Here is a 22,512-nt window from a genome sequence, read left to right on the forward strand (position 1 = left end):
TGGTAGCCCCATGAAAAAGTAAAGGGCAGACCATATCTTTCTAAAATATAATTTAGTACTAAGTCACCTGAACAGTATTAGCTAAAAGGATTTCGGCAGTAGACTTGGGAAGCGACCCATTTGGGATACGGAGCGTTAGGCTTTTCTAATGGTGCGCTTTAGATCTGAAGGGCCTGGCGGACACACTGTACTGTACAGCATAAAAGAAAAGGGGGGAAAGAAAAAAAACCTTTCTGCCTGAAATCTCTTATCAGAAAAACAAGAAATTATTGAGGTGAAGGGGAGGGGAACAGCCTGACAGATAACTGGCACCTCTGTAAAGGAACACAGTAACACACGTTAAGTGCCTAGTTCAGAAATACACGGGGAAGGGAAGAGAAATGTTCTGGAAATTAAACAATCCTTGGGATGAGTGAAGGAAAGATTCTATATTTAGACTGGAAACATGTCCAGTTGTTAGAATAGGAGGCCAGCACCTTCCTCTAGTGTGAGGCATTATTCTGCCCTAGAAAGCCTGCTCGTATCTAGTCCTGAAGCCCCTGACAATTTCAGAAAGTTTTCCGGCAGGAAGAATTCCCATTAACTTCAGAGATTTGGTCATTTACGTGAAGTTCTTTGAAATCGGAGTGCTGGTGAGAAGGGAGTGGTAATTTGTACATGCGAGATGGCATTCCTTTAAATGGCAAGAGTTAAAAGGAAAAATCAGATTTATTATGGGAGACATATTTGGGAAAGCACAAATCTAAATTTACTGGCAGCGAGTTTTCTTTGCAAACAAGAAAAAATTAGACATCTGCAAAATCCCATGTACACTAGTTACAGATTGAGCATTAACCCAAAATTTGGAAAGTGCACTCCTATCAGTTTAGAAAGGCAGATCCGCAGTTGTTATAAATTGACAACAGAGACAGACAACTATACAGTGAGGATCTGGTCAAGCAAATTTCACTGCGTATTACAGAAATCAGTATTTTACCTAGAAATACAACCAATACACTAGTGGGACCAGTGTAACAGCATGAAAGCAGACTCCTGCTCAGCAGTAGGGCCCTGCTCAGCTCCTCCTGGAGTCAGATGTTACCATATGAGTTACACTGAAATTCTGCTGCCCCTGCTCTCTTTCAATGATTCACAAAAAGCAGCCATCTGTAAAACCCCATTGAAAAGTCTTGTTTAAAAAATAAATACAAGCAGTGACCTTGGTTTCTAGAAATGGGCACAAGAAGGAATTATTCCTGTCTTTGGTTGAACAAGGGATTTAATCTACAGCCGGCCTTTTTCTTTTTCTTTTTTTTTCTTTTTTTTTTTTTTTTCCCAGCAGAAACTGCACAGATACTGTTTTCGTGAAATCATTGCTTTTGAGTCTTAGCACAACATGTGTGTTGATTCTCAAGAACGATCAACACTCTTAATCCCTTAGGCTGGGATTTTCAAAAGAAACAAGAAAGAAAACCTACACAAAAGAAAAAAAAGCACTCTCAGGCACCTTGGCCATCCCTGTCTGTGGGCCCCAATGCTGGCACCCAACAGCAGAGAAGCCAAGGCAGCAGTGGGGTCCCCTATGTACAGGCTCCCTTTGCCCTCTTCTGGGAACACTCACTTAAAACATCACGTTAAGGTATAGGTTGAAACAAATCACGAGTGTGCTTAATAACGTATAAAATAGCTTAGTAAAATTGTCATGAAAATTTAAAAGCTTGGGCAAAAAACCTACACCTCTGCCATTTATACTGATGTCAATGATAATGAAAAAAATAATGATGTTTTAACTCACCCATCAAAAAAATTTATTCACCCTGAGAGAGTAGAACTATGCAAATCTGGTAGAAAGATATACTTACGCTGAATTTATAAACTGCTCCTCAGATAAAGAAATACAGGGTAAGGAGTTGCCTCATTTGCATTCATTCAGTCACCTTTAGCCATTTTTTAGCCGTTTTTTAGCCAAGTGGATGCAAATTCTTTGAAGTTATCAGAACTTTTAAGAGAGAAGACCTAAATCTGTGCCTGGTTTCCCTGTCCATCCATGTGTCCATACGCCTGAGACAGCAACGGCTCCTTGGGTGCACCAGCTGCCAGAGACGACCTGCAGCACTGCGGGGAACCGTGCTGGCAGCTCACTGACTGCACCCCTCCAATGCTCAAAGTGTCAGGTGAGGAGTCAGGACCTGGGGAGACGAGATGCTTCCCCGTGATAGTGGTATGTATGGCCTGCTTAACCTGAGGCCACTTAACAATCTTTCCACTTGATAAAAGGCAGACAATTTGTCCTCACTTCAGTGGGTACATTGCAGATGAAAACAAACAAACAAAAAAACCCACAGAAATTAGGTAGTAATTATTAAACTGAACAGACAATTGCAATGCAACTGTTTCTTGCTGGCTGATGTCCAGAGAAAGTCTGTATCCTGAACTCTACCATCTATCAGGTCTTAAAACAGAAAAAAAGGAAAAAAAAATGAGATTGTTTACTCTTATAATCAGATACTGAAAGATCCAGAAGGCACAAAATGCAGCAGGGGACAATAAGGAGATGGCAAGGAGATGAAACCATTTTGCAAGGTAGGTGTTTCTGTCTTGGCACTGTTCCACATCACAGAAGAGGTCCAAGCTGGCCAACGTCTCACATAGCTTCTCAAGACTAGCCTGAGTGGGCACTTCTCTTTTATAGGGCAGAGCACAAGGTGTTTGCAGCCAGAGCAGACAAATGGGCATTCAGCCTTCGATTTACTGAAGGTGGTGGTGTGGCAAGAGAAAAGGAGAGAGGACACTTTGATCTGTGGATGGCTTTGCTTTGCAGCCACAGATTAGGGATACAGAGACGAGAGGACTTTTGGGAGGGTTGCTGTGCTACAAGATGTGTCCCTTTGAGTGTTTATGCCTTCTCCTCCCCAGGTGTAGATAAATGCAAACCAGTTCTTCCCCAGTGCTTTCCAGTGGTAGCCCCTGGCCTCACCAGGGCATCATGAGGTATCCTTTAAGTTAAATAAATGCACATATTTGGCATTCGACCACATCAGGTCTAAATTTCAACTTTCTAGTCCTGTGGAAAATGGTATGGCTAACTTGCACAATTTGCCATTGCAAATAGTAAGAATCCCACCAGCAAATCGCTCCTCGCAGCGCCCAGCAGCAGACCTTGTAAATGACTATGATTGAATCTATTCTAAATTAATTTGGAAGCGTGTGGGATTTTAAGACAGAAGAACTCATCACGGCGCAGTTAATGGGGCCTGCCCTCTTAGCCCCATGCCCCGTCAGCCTGGCTAAGCAGCTGTCCCAGCAAGGGGAGAGAGGAAGTTGAGGAGGCAGGCAAAAAGGCCTGACAAGAATTTAAATGAAATAAAATAGCCAAATTCTCCACTCCATTGCCTGCAGTAGGGTTAGGTCTTCAGAGAGCTTGAACTAAACGCCATAACGAATACAAATAGGAGAACAAGCCCGCTGAGCGTGGCACTTCCACTGTGCCCATCTCTCTGAGCACTCCTGGTCCTGGCTCTGCGAGCAGCTGCGAGCAGGCGCTCAGCTCTCTGCCCTGCAGAGTGACTTGCAAAGTATGTCTGCTGCTGCCTCTGCCTGCATTTCGGACAACGATGGGGTTTTGGTGTCCTTTTACTCTGCTAAAAGTGAGGGGCTAACGCAGGCACCAGGCAGCCTCTCCTGTGCTCAGCCTCAGTAGCTCCTGGCGTTCGCTGCGAGCCCTGCTCACGACGCAGGGAGCTGGGACAGGAGGCCCCCGTCCCAAATAATCATTACAAGTCCCACATAAGCACTGGGGTGTGACAGACGCAGTAATGCCGAGGCATGCAGAGCAGGAAAGCATCAGGCATTCGGGGAGTTTTACTGTCAGAGAGGTGCAAACGGCCTCCTGCGGCTGCGGGGGGAGCGCAGTGCAGCCCTCGAGGGGCCCGAGCCACTTCATGTGCTCCATGCTCCTGGCTGAGGCCCGTAACGACGTGCCCAGCAGAGCCTTTAAAGCAGCTAACGGATGACAGAGCAGGAATCCAAGGTAAATTTTCAGAGCTGATGAGCAAAAAAGAGCTCCCATCGTTATGTACCGGCTGAGCACGTTTAGGAGAGATTCACCACGGTGCCATAAGCACAATTCCACATTATGTCAGTTTTAAGAGTGAAACTTCATAATCCTTGGCAACCACTGCATCCTAAAAAGCAGGGCTTGAGAAGTTTCCACACCTGGCATATCCAGGAGACTGCCGCTGCTCAACCCTCGGGTGGCTCTGGGTGAGACACAGTCGTCCGAATGCTCACTGGCTGCGCGAGGCCAACGCGAGAACTGTGGCAGGTCGGGGGCTGAGATGGGAATGTGGCAGGTCGGGGGCAGCAGCAGGGGGATGAGATGGGGCTGGCTCGGCCGACTGGCACCTGGCCCTGGCTGAGCCGCCTCCCAGCTCTGGCCTCCCTAACCTTGGGGGTACAACAGTGCAGTCCCTGTATGAGCCGTGCTCATGTGGGTGACGACTCCTCCCGACCTTCTTGTGCACATGCTGGCAATAAGCACAGTAACAAGTCTGGAGAAATCTGAGGATTTTATCTAAAGTCTGTGTTTGAGGATCTCTTGAGGCTGCCAGTGTGAGAGAGCAATGACAGCCCTGGCAGAGCGTGCAATGAGGGATGGGATGGGATGGGATGGGATGGGATGGGATGGGATGGGATGGGATGGGATGGGATGGGATAGGATTTTGCCCCATTCATGAGGCTCCTGCAGAGTTGCATGCATGAGGACCCCCCAGAGGTTCCCCAAGGACAGCACGGTCCCGTGCCCCCTGCCCTGGGGAGGACCCGTGTCGCCAGTGCCTGCCAGCACAAGCTGCCCCTGCTTGGCTAGCTCGGGACTTGCATTTGCTAAAACCTGAATGGTTCAGATACAAAGAGCCTGGTGAGGTCTGACTCAGGCACAGTATATACAGGAACCAAAATCAATTAAACAACATTCTAGAATTTTTAATTTTAGACAGCAGCTCATCTTGCACTAATTAGTGCAAATGAAGGGAAGGAGGGGATAGAGGAGGGAGAGAGCAGAGTTTAAACACTACAGTGACAGATGCATTTTATAGGTTTTAATGATTCATTCTGAGCTACAATCATCTTTTCAAATACTTATTACCAGCCACTATTCAAAGGAATGTCTGTTTTCAGGGTTATACTCACGATAGGTCAGATCCAAAACTACTGAAGATAATAGAAAGACATAAATGCCTTTGATGAGGGACATAATTGACATGCTGAGAAATAAATCTAATTAAATTCCCAGTTATATGGGTATGTATATGCAAATGCAGGTGTAGAAAACATTCTGTAAGGTGGGCACGGTATCATGTTGAACCTAGCTCTTTTCTCTGATTGTTGATGAGGCATTGGTTAACTTCCTGCTTAGAATCAAGCAGGATTTCCAAATAGCAAATCATGATTCTGGCTGTCCTGTCCTCTCTGAGGGATGTTCCTGCAACCAGTGTAGCAGAGGGTGCTGAACATCCATCTTGTGCAGGCTATGATCCTTTTATACTTCATACTGACTTTTTAGACATGAACTCAGCTAAAATCCTTAAACTAGTTTTGAAGATTTTAGCTATATCAGAGTTATCTACTAAGTTTCTTAACTCTGTTTCACAAGGTTCTTGTAGACACTAGCAAAACACTCTTTAAGGCAAAAAGAAAAATCAGAGATTTCAGAGGAGAAATCCAGATCTTCAGTCCAGCTGAGTTATCACCTTACTTTCTCCACCTTTCTAGTAGTCTGTAGGATCTTTGCATATTGCACTCAAAAGACCATGATCAAGCCTGATTACACAAATTACAGCACAGATGAAGTCTTACACTGCGGGTATCTCAATCACTGCTAGAGCTGTGTATCAGGGTACTTAAAAAAAAAAAAAAGAAGATAGCCAGCACTTCAATGTAAGTGAAACAAATTTAGCCTCTTTCATTCCACTCTTTATTAATAGTCATTCTTAGATGGGATCAGACCCCAAATCCACTTAGTCCAGCTTGCTGTCTCTGAGGACAGCGAGCAATAGATGAACAGAAGAGAGAGTGAGAGCTGGAGGTCACGGGGATAATGTGTCATCACATAAATCTCCTTGTGATTTCCAATAACCAGGCAAAGACTAAAGCCAGCTCCAAGACAAGCTGCAATTCCACGGCTGCAAACCATCACACCACAAAGTGAGCATCCTTCCAATGTGCAAATTTCACATCCAGAGCCTGTCTTGTTTTCTAGGTGGCAGCTGGACCCAAAACAACCTTTGGCAAATGCAACACAATGTACATAAGCTGGTCTTTCCTCCAATTTCATCTGCAGTGATAATTAATGAATCTGACAAGCAACAGACGCTCTCTCTTTGCATCGTCTTTGAATGATTTGCCACACAAAGGGTACATCACTGCCTGAACACCTCGCCTACCACCGTGGTGAATATTTATACAGATTTGTCACCATGAGCTAGCATGATTTTGCAGTAATCTGCATTAATCTGCTATCTAGTGTTTAATTGCTCTTATCTGCTGCTGCAGAGAAAAAGAGCAGTTCATTAGGCAGAAGCAGTTCACTGGCAATGCATCTCCTCTAACCCTTGTCTGGGGCCAGAGGGTGTCAGACCCCACTCCCTCCCTTCTGTGGCTGTGGGGATCCAAGGTCTGTGGATCACTCCTGCTGGAAATCCAGTGGATTCTGGGCTCCTCTGTGTGCTGCCCCCCGTGATGGGGCTGCTGGCCATGCTGGCGCGCTGCCTGCGTGCTGCAACAGTGCCATCGCTCCAGTGGCAGCAGGGTGCGGGGTAAGTACAGCACTGACCACACACCTCTCCAGCACTCTTGCCAAGCAATTGGCACTCAGGCAGCAGAAGGCTTCAGCCAAGTCTTGCCTCAGACCAAACCTGCCCAGCCTCGTCCCACCCTCCCCTTTTCTCCCTGGGTCCCCAGCCCAGCAGCCCTCACTGCCCAGGTCAATGTGTGGCCTGGAAGCTTTTCCCCACAGCCTTGCCGTGCATCACCCCTACACACGCTTTCCCTGAGGACCTGACTTGTGGCAAAAAACACAACATGAGGGGCTAGTTAATTCAATTGGCTACCAGCTCTTGTTCTTCATGCTAAGAACGTGAAGTATGTGCCTGCCAAAAATAACAATACCGTATACACAGATACAACTTAGCCATCAGATAGGAAAAACCCAGCAGCTTCCCGGTGAGAGATGTGAATACAGCCCTTCTGAAACAGAAGGAGCAGAGAAATGTAATATCTACATAACTGGGTTTTCTCTGCTGTGTGCTCCAAATGACACCTTTTGCTCAGAGGCCCTTAGGCACAAATCAGGGTAGCTGGGATGTGTAAAATAATATGTTTAGTTTTGGGGTAATAATATGTCTTTCAAATGAGAACAGCCTATTGCTGCAAGCTTCAAAGAAGCAGTGAGTGCACTTTTTAAAGCCCAAGTAGGCATTTTATGATGCAAAGGATAAATCTGTCAGTAAAGATACTCATAAGTCAAGTAAATACCGCTGTTCTCTTACATGAAGAGCTAGATATTAGTACTGTGGGGAAATTTCTGCCCTCTCTTAAAAGGGAGCAGAGAAAAAGGGAAAAACAGAAAGGGAAAAAAGGTGAAGTGATTTTCTACACCCTGCAGCAGTGAGCTGCAATCAGGTACACCGTGACTGGGGGCGGGCTCCAGCACCGTTACTGTCAGTGCAAGTGATGTGTGTGGTGGGGGAGGAGGACATGCCAAGTGCAGCCCCCTGAAAACACCCTGTTTGCTCCATCTGAGCATCACCTGGTCCTTCAGCACAGCTCCTTTGGGAGCAGCAAATTCCTCAGATCTGTGGCAAACAGGGAAACGCTGATGTGGCCGAGGAGTCACGTGGATGTCATGTGATACACAGGAGATGTTGCCTTCCAGAAAGGCAGAGCAGTAATGTGGGGACAGAAAGGGACACCAGGTAGCAGCAATTTAACACCGGCATAGTTAGGCAATATTCAGAGAGTAGCCAAGAAGGCACAACTATTTGGTCTCAAACTTTTTTGGTGCTCCTCTCAACAGTACAGGTAGAGAAATTATGATGAGTAAAATGAAAAAGTTCATGGGTCAAGATAAAGACAGGGAGATCACATACCATTTACCACCATGGGTGAAACAAACTTGGGGAAAAATAACTTATTACTAATTAAAAATAGAGTTGGACGGCAAGAAGCAACAACAACAACAACAACAAATACACAACCAAACAACCAAAAACCGTATTTCCTACCTCCCCCTGCCCAAACAGGGCCAGGCCTGGGGCTGTGCCAGTGTCCCCCTGCTCCTCTCTGCTGCTCCTTGCCCTGCTCCCCCATGGGCCTACCCGGGCTGCAGGGGAATCTCTGTGCCTGGAGCCCCTCCTGCCCTCCTCCTGCCCTGCCCCAGCTGACATCTGTGGCCCCATGGCAGCACCAGCGGCACTGAGGGGCTTCGCTGTGCTCTGCAGCGGGGCTTTGGGCCGGCTGGGACCGGCACGGGGCAGCCCTGGCCTCTCCTTGCACAGGCCCCACCGGGACCTGTACACAGGGAGGTTGCCATTCGTCTGTCCACTACAGCCCAGTCTTAAGTTGTGTCCCTACGTTAGAGACACAAACGCATACACATAATTTCATTTTTCTGTGGAAATGAAGGCCTAATGATGCACCTAAGTTAAACCCAGGCAATTTACTGAAATCATAGAATCACTAAGGTTGGAAAAGACCTCCAAGATCATCTGGTCCAACCATCACCCTACTACCAATATCACCCACTAAACCACGTCCCTAAGCACCAGGTCTCACTTTTCCTTGAACACCCCCAGGGACAGTGACTCCACCACCTCCCTGGGCAACCTGTCCCAATGCCTGACTGCTCTTTCTGAGAAGAAATGTCTCCACATTTCCAACCTAAACCTCCCCTGGTGCAACTTGAGGCCATTCCCTCTTGACCTATCGCTAGTTACCTGTGAGAACAGGCCGACCCCCCAGCTCCCCACACCTTCCTTTCAGGTAGTTGTAGAGAGCAATGAGGTCTCCCCTGAGCCTCCTCTTCTCCAGACTAAACACCCCCAGTTCCCTCAGCCGCTCCTCACAGGACTTGTGTTCCAGGCTCTTCACCAGCTTCATAGCCCTTCTCTGGACACGTTCCAGGGCCTCGATGTCCTTCTTCTAGTGAGGGGCCCAAAACTGAACACAGTACTCGAAACAAATGCTTGAAGGAGCAGAGTTGGGATTGTTTCTTCTGCATCAGGCCTAATCTGCTTAATCTTTTAAAATGTCCAGAATGTGAATACCCTCCCAGCCTCCCCTCGGTGCAGTCCCATCAGATGAAGAAGCCTTCCCTGCAGCTCCCCGCGCACACGCCAGCCCTTTGAGTGTTGCCAGGAGGCTTTCATGGAAAAGGCTACTGTCTCCAGGACAGCACGTAAGGGATTTAAGTTGGATCACAAAGGAATGATAAAGCATATCATTGTAATTACAGAAATAGGCTTATCCTGTGGGTTTTCCCTTCATAAAGCAAGCTGCCAAGGGAGCAGTGCTCTTGCGAAGAGTGCGGCAGGAGCGGCCACTCCCCAGCCAGGCCTGCTCCGCCATGGCGCGGTGCCCGCAGCCTCACTGCAGCAGCCAGCGCTCAGCCCTGTGGTGGCTATGCAGCCAGCGCTCGTGTGGGCAACTCCCCTGCCACCAGCTCCTGCTGTAACACCATCACATCCAGGTGCGGCTGCCTGCACGAGGGGAGCTGGGGTAATTGGGCCTGGATGTACTGCTTGTTTGTAGAGGAGGTTCTAAGGAGTAAGGTTTTAGCACGTTTGTTCAGGATTAGTCTGCCTGTAATTGAATGAGCTTCAATGCTGCGGGTCTTGTTCCTCCAGAACAACAGAATAATTAAATAACAAATAGGAGACCAAGAAAAAAAAAAAAGCTGTGGGATTACATGAGCTTCAGATGTGTGCTGTCCCTGTACTTTTTTGCAGTTCCAACGCTGCGTAAGACAGTTCAGCAGCTGCTCAGCCTGCGCTAGCAGGCAGGTGAGGATGCTTTAAATCCCCACTTGTGAGTGGTGCTCCCAGTTGCTCTGATGTGCTGACGCTTCAAAAGCAAAAGATGAGATAATGACAACTCACTTCGATCAGGAAGCAATTCAGTTTGTGTGGTTTTGAATTGTGTCTGCAACAAAGAAACCACATCACGAAGCAGCTTTAAGCAGAATGAGCAATGGAAGAGCCAGAGAAGTAACAAAACTCTATCCGATCCAGCACAACTTTTCAGGCAAGCTTTTCTAGAGAGAAGCCCAGGTAACAAATTATCATAATTTTGAAGTATCTTATAAATATTTACTGGTTGCAATTCTTGCTAGCAAACAAATAGTAGATAAAGTCCCCAATTCCATCTTCTTCATTTGCTCAGTAGTCTTTCACTTGAACAAATTCCTACTGGGTTGTATTTCCTGTCCGTAGCTTCCACCCAAAGATAATAATTTCTGACGAGCTTCAGAAAAATCAGATAGTGTTTTTTGAGTTATGGGAGGAAAGGGAAACAATATGCTTTTCCCATATGTTGTGATTGAAATGTTGCATTTGCATAAGTCAAAACCAGCTGTACCTATAAAATTTTTAACTTATGTTGATTTATTGCCCTTACTGAGGAAGGAAAAACAAAATACATCTCAAGACTCAGTGGATTTTGAGTTAGGATATGAACGGTTAGGTCTGGCATATGTGCACTGCAATATTTTCTAGTGGGGTTTACCCAAAGCTCTTGAAGAACATTTTAGCTTGCAAAGCATGCACCGATCCAGTATTCCTAGTTGCGGGTGGCTGCATTAAAGGATACTGAGCATTAGTTTGCACTCAGAAACAATATTATTGCTTATTATTTATTTTTCAGTAGTGTTTAAATGTTCCACAATCATTTGGCTCCAAGTTGTGATTGTATCTTTACTTGAGTAGCATCAGTAATAGCCTAGTTGGTTTCAGTGGGACCACTGACAGTAAGATGCTACTCAAACTGACTCTGGCAGTGTGATCTCTCAAAAGCCCTGCCCCAAAGATCATAACATGTTAAAAGCAGATACAAGCAGACACAGTGTGGAAATAAGGCAGGGAACAGAGACAGACACAGAGAATGCAGGACACTTGAATGACACACCATTTCCTGTACAAACACGGGAATTGTTTAAAAGCAGCTAACTAGTTTTCAAAATCTATTTTAATATATAGGCTTGAGAACATCCTGGCTTCTCACAGAAAGGAGCATATTTTGCACTCAGATTTTTTTTTTAATTTGGAGTCCTGATCGTTCGGTTCCCTCTCCTGTCTTCCATTTTTCATCTTAGACGCAGTAAGACGAACTCGCACAGCATTGGTGTTCCCTTCTCCTCTTCATGTACTGTCAGAGGAGTCACCCTACAAGTAAGTGATGCTATCTTGCTCCTCTCTCCCTGTCACTGCAGTGAGATAGGAAAGGGAGCTATACTCCAGAGCAGCTGAAATCTGGTCGTTGTGAAGTGAGACACAGAAATCTCCATGAGTTTTGATGGGGTGGGTTAGCAAATGACACAGAGAAGACTGAGTCACTCCACTCATCTCTGCTTGTAGAGTGCTTTGAGTTACTTTGGGAAACTAGTTCATTAGTGATTAGAATCTGCAACAAGGTAGTAGTTATTTATCAGTAGGACACCGGGATAATGCTGAAAGTAGGGGTTAAAGAACTGTATTTTTGTCAGCAGGAAGATTATACAATCAAAATCCCATCTTGCTTGAGAGATCTCAGAAAGGGAATAAGCCCATCACATAGCCATTAAAGAAAATATCAGATTAATGCTGAAATGAACTAAATGATACTGAGCTATAGCCACTGAAGTGTAGCACACATCCTTGCAGAGTGTTAGGCTTTGACACCTTGTTGCCTTCTTGCTCCCAGAACTTATTTTGCAAATAAAATCCTGGGGGGGCGTTGAGAAGTAATTGGGGTCTGCATGAGAAAGCTTGACTGCCCTCACTGCGGTGGTCAGGGTACTGAGGGCACACAGGATTGGTCCTGGGACTGCAGTTAGCGCAGCTCTATCTATTTGGCTTTCTGTTCCCTACCCCAAGCTCTGCAGGTTTTGCTTTTGCTGGCAAAAGTTGTTTTCTCAGTGTCAAAAAATGAGCCAAAGTCTACAGTGTAAAATGATTTTTTTCACCTCTCTCACCTTTCCATGGCAATTGGCAGGATTTGCAGGTTTCACTTTAGGTGTCAAGCTGCTTCCAGAGGCAACTCCCAGACTCTTAAAAATCAATGAACTAGATACAGTGAAAGCTCAGGAATTTCTTGCTTCATCATGTACCATACAGCATACAAAGGTGTTTTAAAGAAATAAAACAACATATGTATACATAAACCTACCCAGAATTACAGCATCTCTGTGTTTTGGAGTGCTGAATTTCTGGGGAACTTGACAACATGTCTGCCTGCATTAAGGCCAGATCTTATTAGCATAGAGGTTATCAGTTAGGAGCTGTCCTTAACATTTAGCCTGTGGCTTGAGTGGAAATGAGGGGATTCGCAAGTGTGATACCAGCATTAAAGTTCAGGAATTGCTTTGGTCAACATTGAGTGTCACCTCACCTACATGTCCTGGAGAGTACTGGTCCATTGCAGCAAGCTGTGGAGTAGAACTGAACCTGTGGTGAGACCCAGTCAAAAAAAATTAAAATAAATCAAATAACCTCAGGTTAATTCCAAACCTGAACTTCTTAGTGCAAAAATGTAAACAAGCTCTACTCATGTGCCTGTTCAGCAGCACAGGGGCTCTTGGAGACCCAAATCTTTGGGGGAGCTGGGCTGGAGGTGGGTACAGACAGGTGCTCTCCCGCCTACAGTGTCCATACCCTGCTGAGGAAGGAACTGGGGGGGTTTCCATCTACCTCTCTCATCTGACATACTGGGAAGGGACAGGTAATAAGAAAACAAGTGACTTAAAGGAAAAAAAAAAACAACCAACTGAAAAAAAAACCAACTATCGGACAGGAAGATGTTTACTCATTTGGCTAGAAAAGAAAATCTGAGCTACCTATTCAAGCATTTCAAGAAAATCTGTTTTGCTCTGTTGGTGGAGTAGTGAATCACCATTTATTTACATAAGGGAAGCAGCACCTTACAGTAAATGGATGGAGGTGGAGACTAATCTGAAAGTGTCATTTTGTGAAAGATACCAGTAGCATTTGTGACACATTCTAGTTTTTTGACCATCTGGCAATGGTGAGGGCTAAAGTAATGTATAACCTCAAGAGAACCCATTTGTAGCAGGAACTGCTTTAGACTTCAAATTTTTAATGGAGTGAGACCTCAAATCAATGCCGCCCTAATAATGCGGAATGGATTTGGGCCAGGACACAGCGCTGTTTATACTGGCTTTCTCTGAGAGGCCAGAATTACAAATAGAGAGACTAAACCTTTCTCCCCTAAATTGAAAAAGATCTGTTAATAATTATTGTGCACCAAGAGAAAAATCCAGACCTCTCTAGAGACAAAGGAACAGGCAAATACAACCAGGAGGTCATTAGCTTAAGCTTTGCAACTGCTATCCAAAGGGTCTCTTTTTCAAACCTGCCAGGAATTTCTTTACAGCAGTTCAGCTATTCCAAAAGTGGTCTGCTCAGATATTGCAAGGCAGAGTAACACACAAAGACTGGGGAAGAAGACAGGAAATCTAGCAGCAAATCTTAGTGTGAGTCCAATGACAAGTGTCTGAGGAACAATGTGGGTAGGTGACTAGCCTAGGAGTGGGGAAGTGGTCTGGGATGAGGAGAGCTGAAATGAGTTTCTACTGCTGGGGCAAGTGTATGACCAAGTCTGCCTCAGTTTCCCCTTTGCAAAACAGGGGTAATGACAGTGACCTTGTGAAGTCTATCCCCTGATCCCAACACACACCACAGATGGGAAGAGCTTACACAGGGCAAGTGCTGCTATTTCGGGATGAGGGAAGTGAGGCACTGAGCAGCTGAGTGACTTATCTGCAGGCACACAGCAAGTCAGCGGCAGCTCCAGGAATAGCACACGGGTCTCTCGGCTCAACAGGAACAGATAATGCTTAATAAAGACTTTAACGCAACAATTAAGGGCACACTTCCTCCACCTTTACATTAAACAAGGAATTCCACTGTCTTCTCTGGAGGTGAATACTATTCAAAGTGAATCAGGGGTGCAGACCTGGGACTGGGAGAACTGCTTTGGATGAACAGCTTCACTTGAAGTGTTTTAGCAAGCAAAAACCAAAGTCAGTGCTGAGGATTAAGATTTGCAAGCATGTGCTGACATACTGAGGTCACTGGAAATTTTGTCTGTGAGGAAATCTACAGTATAATTAAATTTGCAGTTTCCTTAGTGGGACCGTCATTTCCTTCCATGAACAAAAAGATAAATTTCTTAGATATTCTGTCATGGAGTCTTCTAATGTAACGAGGCTTGACAGACTGAATAAGTAACTCCACAGCTTTTAAGAATAATCTTTTTGATAGCAGCGATTCCCTGAGATGATAACCTTCCTAAAGACAACTAAGGAGTCTACCAATGAGCTGAGAAGCATGGTTTTGCCAGCCACAGAGGAATTGCAGTCGTGACCTTGTCCAGCCTCTCTGACAGGATTTTGGCAACGACTGCAGGAACTGGAGGCTCGGGAGGAAACGCAAACTTCCTGGTTGAAATGCCAGTTGATAAGCAATTCAGCAGGAGTCCCTGGGCCAAGCTGGAGGGGATGCGGATGGCAGCGGTACATTCAGATAAGAAGAGAGTAGTGGTATTGTCACAAAGGTGTCCTTTATCTGAGGCAGTTGGAGAAGAAGAGGTCTTTCAGGAAGACCTCTTTTGAAATACGGCTTGCCTGTAACAAAATACCTGTAAATCATTTTATTCTTTCTGTGATGCAAGTTAGCCAACAACTTTTCAAAAATCAACCAATTAGCAGGTTAGAAGATATCAAAGACTTCTATGTTTGCTTCCTCTGACAAATCCCATTTGTAGCTGCCATTTATATGGACAGGGCTGCTGTCCTCCAAGTACCAGAGCAAGGACTTGGCCTTACAGCTGAAAAAAACACCTCTGGCTTTTTTTTTTTTTTTTTAATTATAAATTAGAATGGCCAGATGAGCCCTGGATCCATGAGGGCATGCAGTTATTCACAGAAACAGTCCTGTTTATGTCCTCGGGTAAGAAGGTTTAGTAGCCTAGGAATTATAACCGAATTTGAACCTGCATGCAATCGCCACCAATTTCATCACAGTCCTGATTCAACAACAGCACACAAACCATCTTTATCAAGGAGTGTAGAGTTACAGAGTTACAAAGACACAGGGCGGGAGGTTTGCACAACTGCCTCTTTCAACAGCTGTTCACGGTGGCAGAGAGAAAGCAGACTGTTCCGTCCTCATCCCCTCTGCCCCTCCCCTCTCTGACTCAGAGGTCACCCCAAGAAGCAAAGCAAATCACTCTGTATATCCAGGTTCCTCCACATCTGAGGCAGCTCATAAAAAATATTTTTCTGGAAGCACAAACTAGAAGTATCTATAGAGAAACAAGCTAAAAAAAAAAAGCCCAGTTATGCCAGGTACTAAGCCAGATTAAGATGTTCTTTAGCTATGCTCAGAGGAGCCTCGTAGTCTGTACTGACCCCTGACATCAAGAGAGGCAATTCATGCTCTTTGGGGCATTCAAATGTACCTTTGGCAGAAAATGACCCTCAGTACTGGAACACTAGCAGGACTTGCCAAGTTTGAATGCTGTGCTGTAGCTGGGAATCGCCCTGTCGCATCTCACTCCTACGAGACTAGGCTGGTCCTCTGCTCACTACAGCCAATCTTTTGGGGTGGGACCCAGCCCTAGTTGTTAAATATCCAACCACTGAGGTTTCGCTTATGGTTTAGTGAGCCAGGAGCCATGCAGGAATGGGTCATTTTTGCCTACCACGTCTCTCTTAGTCTGCCTATCCTAAAGCAAAGAGTCTCCTGCATCATGGTTCTTTTCCCTTCAGTACAAAATCAATCCTAAATTGGCCTGCATTGAACTCTGGTTATGTGACAGTTGAACACAGGCAGACCTGTAAACCCGCGTCAGAAATGCTCAGTACTGCAGCTGAGAACAGACTTTCAGAAGAGTGGATACCCAGCCTCACAGCAGGCATTAGGGTCTCTGGATCCAGCTAATGTGAAAAGCAGTCCAGCTCCAAATATGTTTTAAAAGCTGGGCCTGCAGTCTTACGGAGCTGCCTGCATAAAGCAGCCAAATCTTGAGAAAATGGGGCATCCTCTGCAGGAACCAGGCTTGTCTGAACGTCTGAACAGGTGCCACATGTATGATAAACGCTTCCAAAGCCAGTTTTTCCCTTTTTACATCTGTTTGGTAGCTTATACGAAATAAACCATTTTTTCTTGCTAATTGAGTTCATGTAACAAATTTAGTTAAAATGGAATTCTTCTAGGGAAACGAATGAAGTTACCCACAAGATCTATATAGCTGAGTCCCAGGAGAAGATACTTTGTTACATCTGAATACTGTTTTCTGACAGGCTGCAGTGGCGTATTCTCCTGGCAGGGGTCCCTCCATAAATCACTTACTACTGAGTGTAAAAAAAATGAGTATTTGGTATGTTACCATGAGATTCCTTGGCAAATCTATGTGCGAGAGAGCTACTTCACGTGCCTTGGCAGCTATCTATTGATAAGGAATGAAAGATAAATTCACAACTAGGACCGTTAGGAATGTGAGAGAGACAAATGGTTCTCTGATCACTGTGAAGCTACTTGGGGATAGAGAAAAAAATTGTCAGCAAATTTCCGTGAGCCAGAAATGCATTCCAAGAGAATCTGAAACGTATCCGTAACCTCATCCTGCCAGAGTGTGAAGGATTTGGATTTAAGCCCCAATCCAGCAAAACACATCAGAGTGAACATGAACTTAAAGCATACAGCAACTTCAGGGCCATGGAAAGGGGTACAAAGCATACAAAAGGGAAACCACGAGATCCTTTTTGCCATTTGTCCATAGCTGGAGAGCAGGAAATATGGTCATCAAACAGAAAGCAACATAGTTCTGACAGCTACCAGCAAATCTGGTCATGCAACACATAATTAGACTTTTGGGCCTTATAGCAGTAAAACATTATACAATCCAGAACACCAGAACACTGCTGTATTTTGAAGAAAATTCCTTTTTTTTTTTTTTTTTTGTGTGTGTGTGTGTGTGTGGACAGTGTACTCACAGTTGCATTGCTGTCTGCAGACCACCATGCCCATTAGTATCAAGCCGTTCTGACCTAAATCGTACCTCAAAATGGACCTTGAGGAAACCCTTCCTGCAGTCACTGCCTTCCCATGTCTCAGACAGAGGCAGAAGGCAGTATTAGAAGGAGTGGTACAATAATCCTGCTTTTGTACTCGTAGGAACAAAATTTCAGTGCGTGACCTTCACGTGTAACAGTCCACACAGCTGGATAGCTGCAGTAAGCCTGTTTGTCTAACTTCATTTTGAGTCAGTACCATCACTCCCATTAAGGATCTTCATTGTAGTTAGGAATGAATAATCTGCTGTTATCATACCACAAAACTAAGCGCGTGCCATGGTACGCCAGATGTTAATGGCATTGTTGTATGGGAATATATGGGAGCATAATGGCACCTCCCTGGCTCTGCCAGCAGTTGGCAGTCCATATGGTGGTGGCACACACCCCATACTGATGGATGTTCAGCAGATGCTCTTCAAGAGCTAAATAATGCAAACAGAGGCTGGTGAGATCGATATACAGCCCTCATGGTTCAGGCAGTGTTCACAGCCAACAAATGCAGTAAGTTGAAGGGGGAGGGACAGCTTAAAAAAAAAAACAAAAACAAAAAAAACCCCGAATAGTCTTAAAGAAAAGACCCAGAAAAGCTTTTGGCATTTTAAATAAGCAGTTACAGGCACTGCTGAAGAGAGTTACACTTTGTTACAAAGCGTCTGCGCTTTTATTAGATATATATACAAATATTCTGGAGAAATTTCTTTTTAAAAATTAATTCTTAACCTTCACAAATCTTTATTTGTCTACCTTTATCTGAGATTGTCTTCAAGACATCACTCTGTGTGTGTTTGTGCATATGTATGCTTATGCGTCCACAAAGTGCTTTCTCTCTTGTCTGAAATCATTGGGTCCCTTGGGACTAGGACCTTCAGCTGGTGTGAATGTAATTCCTCAGCTCCTCTGCACTGCTCATACAGTTACATAAAACTACCAGAATCTGGATCTTCCTTGGAAAATGTTAGACTATTTTTATTGTCGGGGTTAAAGAAAAATGACCTCTCTGCTCATATCAATATTTTAGAGCATCTTCAGTGGCTGAAATTAGGTCAGGCACAGCAAAACTGCTGGTAGTTGAGGTGAAATAAAGATCAGTAAGGTTACCTGAGACACAGACAGCACAGACAGCAGCAATCATAATATTAGCACAATATGCATCAAAATCCGCTTATATGTAGGAGTCGCAAGGAATGGAAACAAATACTAAAGCCCACACAGAAGACATAATTTATGATTCATGGGATGAGACAGGAATGCAATTTTCAGAAGAACACCACTGAAAACAAAACAATCTAAAGGAAAATGCATTAAGTATCAGTCCATTGCAAGGCAAAAGGCATATGAGCTGCCAGCATCGCCCCGTACCTCCTCCATTTTGATATAGCAAGCAGCCACAGGGAAATAAAAGTTAGAACTTAACATCCAAGGTCATTAGTGTTCTCAATAACAGATTATCCTTGAAAACATGTTAAAGAAGGAAATTGTTTTAAATATAAAATTGGAATAAGCCGAAATTAGCCCATAAACTTGAAATTAAAAAAAAAAAATCTTCTATGCATTGCTAACATTTGTTAAAAAGAGCAAAAACTGTAAGGGGTTTAATGCTTAATGTGAATTAACTCAGCCATGTATATTACATAGCCAAAGCCAGAGAAATGGCCATCTAAATTGATTCTGGAACTGGTAGGCCTGCAGCAGATTTGCAAATGATAATGCGTATATTAATAGATACTTTCACTAATTTCACTAATGACTAATTTTAATGAGAAATTTGGCTTTCTAGATGAACAGAAACATTCCCATTCCATCACTTGTACACGTGCCAAGAATTCCACATCCCAGGACAGAGGCTGAAGCAGCCACAACACAGACTTGTCCCTCGAAACCCACGGCCACTGCTGCCGACAGGGTCACTCTGCACCCCCGGGGAGCTGCAGGGGAGTTATGTCTTGCTAAATGATGCTTGGTTCCAGAAAACAGATCCCTTGCAGCTTTAAGGAACAGGTAGCTAATGGCATCTGTTCATGGAGTTGCTGGGGAAGCAGACACATACTGAATTAGCTGACAGACTGAATACGGACTCCTCAAAAAGCTGCAGAAAGCAGCCCCCGAGCTGCATGCACAAACCAGGTGCTTGTGCAGTCCTGCACCCTGCTCCTTGCATGAGGCTGGGATACTGCTTGCAGACGGGCTCTGAGCTGCCCCAGGGGAAAGGCAGCCAACAGCACAGTGCAGCTATGTCTGATTTATGAAGCAGGCACAACAAGGGATTGTCTGTGCCACAGAAAAACTCCTCAGTCCGCGTCCTCCCACCATGCAACTCCATCAGCCAAGACTGGCCCATGTTTGCAGTCCAACAAGTGACACAAGGACCTGGAAAACTCTGATAAACTCCCTGTGTCAGGGTCCAGAGGAAAGCTACCAAAAAAGAGCAGCCAGGTGCACCGGAGAACGGTGATCCTGCATGCAGTCTCTGTATTCCTACAAGGCATTGTTAAAGAAATAGAAACAAAAATTCTACTTCCAGACTGTCCAATTGGCTTTGCCAGTTACCGCACAACCACACGAATACCCTGACTGATGTCCTGCTCTACCATTTTAGTCTCTTCTTCTACCACCTCAAAGATTCAATGTAAACCCTATGTCTGAATGAATGGAGAAATTATTTCAGCTGTGGTATTAACTCCAGGATCTTAAAGCTTTTTTTTTTTCTTTTTTTTTTTTTTTCTAGATTTGCTTTATCTTGCAACTGAAATAACTTTACAGTGCACACATGCAGAGGCTCGTTATCTCTGCCTCTGCCTTCAAAAGACACTGGGAGTTCCTCAGACCCATTCAAAACCTCTTCTACTTTCAAGTGCCATCAAACATTATTTGCTAACTATGGCACGAACATCCAGACACAGTGGCTGTGTCTGATCTTTCTGGGCACCAAACTGTTCCTTCCTTCCTTCCTTCTTTCTTTACATATACTGTATTTTATTTTTTTTTTTAATCTCTGCTTTCACATTTCCTTCTAACTAGGATGTTTTTCTGGCCAGCATAATTTTGTTTGTATTTGTATAATGTGCTTTCGTGGGCATTCACTAAACCACCCTTGAAAATTTCCAGCTTTTATTACATCGGTGTGACCAGTCAGAAATGCTGACAACTGCTGCAAACTTTGGAAAAACAACAACAGCTGGTGACTGAGGTTGGAAGGGACCACGGGAGGTCTTCCAATCCAACCTCCTACTCAGAGCAGGGACAACAAGGAGTTGCCCTTGCACCAACGAGGTGCCTTATTCCACACGCACTGAGGAAAGGTTCAGATTATGAACATCTAGGAAACAGCTACCACATCCGAGATAACTTGTCCCTCACACTGAAATGCAGTATTTATCTCTTCAGTGAAAAGCTTTCTCTTAACCAGCCCCTTTCTCTTAACCAGCCCCTTCAGCCCAGAATCAGGCAGCATGCTCTCCCTCTTTAGTCAGTGGATGAAAACCTAAAATAATCCAGAATGTTAGGTAAAAGGTGGTGGATATTTCCTAACAGTTCATAGTTTCTCTGCTACAAAATGACATGGCATTAGTTTTTTCTCACATTCTACCCATGCAAAACTTTTTCTTTTTTTAAGCATTTTTTTTTCTGCCCAGGCATATATCAGCGTTTCTGTTTTTTTCACATCTGAGCTCATATACAATTCCTCAAGTTATTTGGACTCTAGCATTACCCTACAGATAGCCCAAACCATGACCTTTACATTTCCATTTGTGATTGAATTTGTCATAGCCCTAATGTTTAATCTGTAAAATGCTTTACTGGAGCTAGCTACTCGCCAGTCTTTCACATAAACACAGATCGCGGTGCAAGCACTCAGCAAGCGGGAAGACAGAATTCAGAGAAATGGTGGGGTCTCCCCTCTTCATTCTTCCCACATCCCTCCCAAGGAGCATTCCCGTAACTATTAGCCATAATCCTATAAATCAGCAGTGAATTTGGTCATGACAGCTGTGCCACCTTGTTTTATATATTACCCTGAAACACTTTCTGCTAATTTCAGTTTTATGAAAAAATCAAAAAGTCTTTACAGGCTTCATATATTGACCTAGTGACTTGTATGTCTTTGCTTTTTGTTAGACTGTGTTCTTGCTTTCCTCCTTCTCTGTGAAATAGGTAACTAAATTTCCTTGAAGAGGAAGAGACATTAAGTCCAAACACCATAGAGCAGTTTACATGCACAAGGAAAGGCTTAAAGTTTCCCTCTAACGGCCTTGACTAGATCTGGGTGCTCTTGGTCCCAGGGAACCATCCCACTGCTCTCTGAAGCTGCAGCCCCTAACACACACAGCTGGTGACCCCATGGGAAGGGGTCTTGTGCCTTCTTCACAGCCATTAGACATGAAGCTAAATTGAAGCTGTCAGAGAGAGCACTATGCTAAACTGCTTACTGATGCTAATATTAAGCTCTAGACTCATAACCTTCCAAGTTTTTCACAGCAGACCTCATAGTGCAACCTGCCAAACAGCAAGGACTTGGGTTCTTTCTATTTATTTGTGTGGGCTACCTATATTCTTAGATCTTCTTCAGGGGAAGCTCAGCTGCAGGAATATGATGTTTCCCTCTCTTAAGCTGGTAGCAGGAGTCAGAGAAGGCCTAATACATGTCTGTGGTGTACAAAGCAAGGTGAATCAAGTGTAGATGATTTCTTTTTTCCAAAACAAATGGGAAGCAGAAGCTGCTGTGTCATCTTACTCATTATTTCCCAGTATTTAACCTGAGCTTGGACCTCAGAAACAGCAAACCTGGATGGAAAAGCAAATGGTGTTCCAAAGTAAGCTGAACCAGACTCCCACCACATAGACCACAGTGATGGGCATTCATACCTGCTGGCCGTTCCCATACTCTTGGCACCGAAGACAACACTTTCTGTTTGCCTAACTTCCTCCACAGCTAATTTAACCAAGAAAAAACCTGAGCCCCTACATTTAAATGGACTCATCAAAAAGAGGGCTTGCTGACATTTACAGTGAAACCTCTGGGGAGACGTTCGCTATATCCATCAGCAACCTTGAGGATTCCTTGATCCTTCAACCCAAAACTACAGTCTCAGTTCTACCTCAAAAGCAGAACATGTGCATATTCTGGGCTTTTATAAACAATAAATATATAAATGTAGATTATTCACTGAACTGGTTCTTCTTGTGAG

Source organism: Cygnus atratus, chromosome 15, assembly GCF_013377495.2.
Source record: "Cygnus atratus isolate AKBS03 ecotype Queensland, Australia chromosome 15, CAtr_DNAZoo_HiC_assembly, whole genome shotgun sequence".
Classification (NCBI taxonomy): Eukaryota; Metazoa; Chordata; class Aves; order Anseriformes; family Anatidae; genus Cygnus; species Cygnus atratus.